A 6,930-nucleotide genomic window follows, 5' to 3' on the forward strand; every position below is an offset into this window, starting at 1 on the left:
AGCTGGAGAGAAAAGCTCTGATTTGTTCTGGAAGGAGAGTCGGTGCCCGGTGGGAATGGTCGAGTCTTTTCATCTGCTCTGTTGCTAGTTCCGTGTTCTCCCTCCACTTCGCAGCAGGAGCAGGTTTGTTGAGCATTTTCTCTGCACTGGTTAAGATGCTTTTTCCTAAAACGTGATTCACAGAAAACTCAGACTTAGACAGTAAAGAAGTATGTCATCTCAAAGAAGTGGAAATCCAGAAATAGGATACCAAGAGGCCTTTTATTAGGGGCTTAATAACATTGTCAAGGACTTTGGCTAATTTGGACATTTGTCCCCAAATGTCTATTCTTTACCTGTACCAGGATTGCATGGCCCTGCCTGTGTTCGGTGACTTTTCCTACCCCCGGGGGAAGAGTGCTCCATCTCCCCCACCTCTGTCTCCCCAGCCACCCCTCCTTACTGACTCTGGGCCTGGCCCATAGCGAGCGCTAGCCAGCGGAGAGAGAGCAGGCATGGCACATGCACACAGAAACTTTAAAGGGACGGCTTGGCTCCCCTTTACTCGGCAGATTGCCGCCTTCTGCCAGGACAATAACAGGTCTCAATAGTAGCTGCTCCTCAGCCTGGGTCTGGAACCAGAAGACACTTGGGGTGGACTGGGACCCAGAAGTCCCACAGGCCTCGCATGGTTCAGGGAAATAAATGTGTGTTGCTTCCAGCCACTCACACATTGGAGTTGTTTGTTGCCACAGGAAAAAACGATGCATTTTAGAACCCCGTGTCCTTCCATCGCTCTGCTCTGGTCCCTGCCAGTGAAGGCTGCTTTCTAAAGCTAATTTTCCTTGTGGTTGGAGGATGGCAGCAGTAGCTCTTAATGTCACCTCCAGATGTGACCATAGCCGGAAGCAGAAAAGGGGTCATCTCATTCCACGTTTCCTTAAAAGTAGAGACAGGTTTTGCAGAAGCTTCATGGCCAATTTCTTCTGGTGCCTCCTTAATTAGAAAAGGGTCACAGGTCCCCTTCTAAACCTTGTCATTGGCAAGGAAAACTTGCTGCAACTGACCTGTGTTCATCAGGATACAGGGATAGCCAACGCTCTTTTGAATCACATATGTGGAATGGGATGCAGGAGAGAATGGGAATAGTTAGATGCCTAAGCAAAAACAGGCCTTGGACTACCAGGAAAAAGGGAGAAACGAAAATTGACAGGCAACTTTCATATCTCCTATGACTTTACTTACACCTCTCCCTTTCTCTCTCAGATGTCTTCCTTGTCATTTCTTGGTCTGTTTTTATTTTGCTCTGTCATCCTCATATTTCGCTCCCTTTCTCATGTAGCGTAGGATATTCATGGAGAGAGACTCTGATTAGAGCTCATAGAGGAAATTTATTTCAATTTTTTTTATCACTTTAAGTCCAGCAGAGAATCATTTTGCCTGTATACTGGTAAAACATGTCAGCTGAGTTGCTAAGAAAATCTGAATTCACTTACATCCAGTGGAGCTTCTGCATTCAGTACTAGAGATTTCCTAGTGTGCCACGTTTTGAGGATGAGTGAGAAAAGAGAATCATCTCTTTGTTTTCGGTTTATCATGGCTAGAATTGAGACCTCAGACTCCAGGGTAGGTGACTGTGCAAACCTCAGGATAGCGCTGATATTCTAAGCAACACCGTTTCTAGGTTTTCCTGAAAGGTCTCATTCACTTCCCAGTTTTCTCCCTTAGTTCCGGGCCCAGAACAAAAGCACTGATTGATATGCTTTCCAGAGGGATCGAGGGAAGGTGAGGACCAGAAGCTTGAATAGGCATCAGGTATTCCATTTACAACACGTGGATTTTCCGGAACAGTGTTCATAAGACTGTGTTCCGTTAAAGACTGGTATTTCTTAAAGTGGATATTCCTTAAAAAAACTGATATGGCCTGAAAGTGTTTGGCAAAATGCATCTTAAGTGCTTTCTCGTTTTAAAGCCACGAGTGATGTAACTTCTTTGCCATAACACCTGATGCACTCATTATTTTCTTCTTAAGGGGTGGAACAGTATAGAGATCAACAGTCAAGATTCTAGAAACAAACAAACAAACCAAAGCATTCTAGAAACAGACTGCCTAAGATTTGTCCCAGCACTACCATTTAATACTTAGTTTCTCCGTGCCTCAGTTTCCCCATCCGTAAAACTGGGATACTAATGTGTGTATGTTTTTAGCAATGAAAAGAGGTATGTAGTAAATATTATCTAAGCATTATTATTTAAATCTTTCCCCCCCTTTCCTTCCTTCTCTCTTCTTTTTTTCACCCCAAAGAAAATATTTTTAATAGGGAACAGTCGAATCCTAAGGAAGATATGTGTACAGACTTGGAAGTGTATCCATGAAATTGTTAGGTGGAAAATTGTTGGGAGCGGTGGTATTTTCACTTCTTGTGTTATTTCATTAAAAATGATAGGAAAATGAATAATTTTTACTTTCGTTTTCAATATTCTCATATAATATGTATTTAAATTTTTATTTTTTATTTGGCTTCAGAAATCTAAGAAACACTTTATAGAGATCCTTTACTGAATCATCAGAAACTTATGAATGAGGTAATTCTATTATTGGTAAATTGGAAGTGTCTCTGAAAGGTTAAACTAAGGGATCACGTTGTGCTGTGGTTGACAGTGGCACCAGATACTGTGGCTATTGTGTGTGGCAAAAAGAAATGAGCAGGTTTCTTTCCTTCCCCAATGGCATCACTCCGCCCCACCCATTCTGATGGTAGTGGCCAGCTTCAAACAACCCTGAAGACATTCAGGTACTTCAAAGTGTACAGTCTCTGTGAGAATTCCAGTCATTCTTCTTTTCTTGAATGGAGGGAAACATCATTGACCTGATCTTTTGGAATCTCAGTTTTGTGACCCGATAGCCTTTGCCTTTCTGGGGTATATTGTAAATCTCTTTTTCTTGTCACAACTGGGGCTGTAATATAGTGTCTTTGGGCCACCCGTGTCCAGCTTCTCTTTCCTTCTCCCTCCAACCCCTGGCTTATTTTTTTAAAGAATGTAAATTTATTGACTGACAATCATTATGGTCTGTGTAGGGAATGGTTTCTGAAGGAAGATCTACATCTTTCAGACCCTAGCAATCTCACAATTGCCTGCACTGTTCTTATACAGGGATGCGTGTGGGTGGATGGGAAACTCACTGGATAGCACGGAGCAGAAGCTCCTCATCATGACGTGCAGGGCCGTGTGGTCCTCCCGATACCCCCCTCCCCCACACACACACATTCCATTTACAAAATTACTTGTATTTTCTCGAATGCCATGTTCCCTCAAGCTCCTGTGACTTGGCACCCGCTATTAACTCCTCATAGAATCTTTTCTGCCATCTTCTTTATCTTGCCAACCTGAAAAATAACCTTCTAGTCCTTCCAGAGTCCATAGAGATTTTGTTTTGTCAAAATCTTGTTTGACCTGTCCAGGCAAAGGTAAATTCTTCCCATATACATGCTAAATCTAGAGTTAAATGGGTCCCCAATGTGTTTGTGCCCATTATAATTTATATACATTTGTTCTAATGATTCTTTGGCAGTCTTTTCTTTGGCTAGATTTTGTGTTGTTCAAAGGTAGAAATGATGCACTACTCATTTTTTAAAATAAGCACCTAGAATATATTACATGCTGAGCAGATGTGTGAATAAACTTGTGGTATAAGCATGTAAATGAGTGGTTGTAATGTAGTTCATTCAGAAAGTGACCACAGAAGCGAATAATTTCTAAATCATCAACTTATTTAGTAGAAAATAGATATAAAACTTTTATTGCCATACAAGTTTGTTCTAAGTAAATCAATCAAAAGCCTTCTATTAAAGTTTCACTACTCGAGATTTCGCTACATTTCTCAACTGCCTAAATTTTTAGAAAGCAACATCATGGATGTGTTGTTGATTCTACAATTATGGATTTTAATCATTAGTTATATTACATGGGCAGAGAAAGACAGACTAGAAGGTCCTTAATATTTTTTGCTCTTTATGAGAGTTTAACCTAACTTACTTTTGCCTATGTGTGAAATTAACTAGACAAAGTCCCTGTCATTACAAGGCAGTACGGACTTACGGACATGGTACTGTCAGAGTGAATGATTCTGTACCCAGTCATCTGACTAAGATGTAGAAAAGTGGCGTGACTCTTTTTCTTTCCCGGGCATGATACTGTCAGACTGTACGAATGAGAATTGTTTGTAGCAGCCTCTATTTGATTTATGACTCTCCCATAGTTTAGATGTCATATTGCTCCAAAATATAGTTGTAAAATTAACTTTAAACAACCTAAATCCTACAAAGGTGGCTTTTAAGTCATTATTCTTTGTTAATGAAGAGGAACAAGAAAATTGCCAGTAAATGTGGTAGTCAGTACCACTTTCTCTTGAAAATTTTCAGTGTATTTATTGAGCTGTAAGAATTTAGAAATGTTCCATACCATTGGATTATTTACAGTGCTTGTCTGTTCTGGTCCTCCTGCTCCCCCAGCCACCATCATCATTACAGTCCCTCTGAAGGAAGTAAGAAAGAAATCGTTGTCTTCACTGAAGATCAGAGAGGCGAAGCCCCGAGGTAGTTCAGCTAGTAACATGGGATAACATCGCACCCAAATATGACCCAGTTCCGTGTCCAGTAACCATAGCCTGAGCCTTTCCCCATGTCTTCTCTCCATAGAATCAGTATGATGGAATCTTCTCTCGTTGTTTGTTTCCTTTTACTAGAGGAACAGTTCTCAGAGTGGGGTTCATGGACGCTCCGAGGTCCTTGACACGCTTTAAGGGGTCCATGAGGTCAAAGCTATTTCCACAGTAATGCTAAGACATTGTTCTACGTTTTCACTGTGTTGATATTTACACAGGTGGCACAAAAGCAGTGGTGGAAAACTGCCGGCGCCTTAGCGTGAATCAGGGAAATGAGAACACACCTTTTTAGCATCCTGCGTGATGAAATGGAAGCACGCAGAAAGCCCTCTGCTGCCCACCAGAGCGCGCGGGTTGTCTTGAGGACAAAGCCATTGATCGTTGGAGTTGCAGACTGAACTAGTTAGTTTTCTCATGGGACACCCTCATACTTAGAAATACAACTGACAGACAAACTATGGCTATTTATACTTGGGCACTGGACATGTACTTTTTTTGAAAATAAATGAAGTAAACCTGTTAATGTTAAAGAAAACAAACTAGTCTACGGCCATGGCACCCTGAACAAGACTGATCTCATCTGATCTCGGAAGCTAAGCAGGGTCGGGCCTGGTTAGTACTTGGATGGGAGACCACCTAGGAAGACCAGGTGCTGTAGGTGTAAAAAAATGAAAAATGAGGACTTGTAAGCTGATAAGGTCTTTGCAATCTGTGAGGGTTGCCTTGCCTAAAAAATAAAAAATAAGCTAGCTACCTTTTTTGGGGGGTGAGGGGGGGCAATGTTAAAATTTGAGACTCAAGAAAAAATTTGAATTTTTGGAAAACAAGTATGTGCCATCACGATCCTAATTAAGTTTCCCAATTCTTAAAGACTTTGCTGATGAGATCGGAGGTGATATTAATAAGTGTGGTTTTCGATGTTGCATAATGAAAATGTGTCAAATTTGAAAGATCTGTAAAACTTAGTGAACTAATATTTTCCAAATGGCCAATGCTTGATGATACAAAATTACGCGTGACTGAAAGATCCACTCAAAGTGAAAGGTCAATAATTTTAATGAAGCAAAGTACAAAAATGAAGCAAAGTATGGTTTCAGATATCATATTCCATTAAAGTTTAAGAAACTACCCGTTATTGAGTTTTAGTATTGTGTTGAAAGTGAATTTTTACAATTATATAAAAAAAAGCCATTAAAATATACCTCCCTTTTTCAAGTATATATATGCATGAGACTTCATTTTTTTGAAATACTATGTGTCAGACTAAAAGCAAAAGTATATATGAGAGCCTAAATGTCTTTAATTAGACCAGACATGAAAGATATTTTCAAAATATAAAGCAATTCCACTCTTCTAATTTTTGGGGGAAATAGTTATGATTAAAAAAAATACATTATGTTAACGCGGAATAGATTTATGTTAATGATTCAAGAAATATTTTATAAATTCTTCAGTTTTAATTTCTAGTATGGTAAAAAAAAATTGGGAATTGGGTTCAAAGACCATGTATTCTAGCTATTGGGGACACAGTACCTTATAATGGACAGTTTGGCTGATTAGTGTATATGCCACGTTGTGAATGACAGTCCCTCAACACTCAGGGCATCAACTTCAAGCTGAAGTGGAAACTGGGCCTGTTGATTTCTTTCTTAATATTCGCCAAGACGGTCTGGCATCTCCACCCAATTCACTGTAGGCCACCATGTTCTCCAAGCCTAACGGGCCATTCTAGCAACGTATTGGAACAGGCTCCCGGTGTCTTTGCCAGTATGTTAAACCCGAAAACAAGGGAGAGTTCCCCTTTAGTGGTAAATTCTCCCCAATCCAGGCTTATGTTCTGTGTTCTCTCCCACCCCGAGGCTGGTATCATACCTCAGTATCTATTTCCAGGCATTCCCTCCTGGTTACTGGGGTACAGAGAAGCTATATCCTTCACTTCTTTTGGTAATTAATAATGCATGTCCTCCCATTGTAGCAAATGTACTCCTCACTCGGGCTGTGCTGAGAACCGACCCTGGTTACTGGTCTAGAGATAGCGAGAGGAACCAAGGGAACATTTTGAGTGGCCAAATATTATCTTGTATGGCATCTTTCTTAGGTGACAGTCTTCAGGCCACAGGATGCTGTTTTTCACTAGCAAGGACAAGAGGCTGCTTCTGAACACTGGAGGGTTCATGGGACTCTGAAAGGTCAAAGTTCCTAAGGCATCAACTCCTCCAATCCCTAGCCCAAGTCTCGGGGTTCTCCTGCTACCTTTTTAGTGCTCTGGGATTTGCATAGGAAGT

General features: G+C 40.8%; 1 pseudogene; it reads left to right on the forward strand.

Annotated features, from left to right (window-relative positions):
• The first annotated feature begins 5,187 nt into the window (after positions 1-5,187).
• Positions 5,188-5,306, forward strand: LOC118604340 (annotated as a pseudogene).
• The last annotated feature ends 1,624 nt before the right edge of the window (positions 5,307-6,930 follow it).

The sequence above is a fragment of the Rousettus aegyptiacus genome, unplaced genomic scaffold (genome assembly GCF_014176215.1).
Source record: "Rousettus aegyptiacus isolate mRouAeg1 unplaced genomic scaffold, mRouAeg1.p scaffold_m13_p_6, whole genome shotgun sequence".
Classification (NCBI taxonomy): domain Eukaryota; kingdom Metazoa; phylum Chordata; class Mammalia; order Chiroptera; family Pteropodidae; genus Rousettus; species Rousettus aegyptiacus.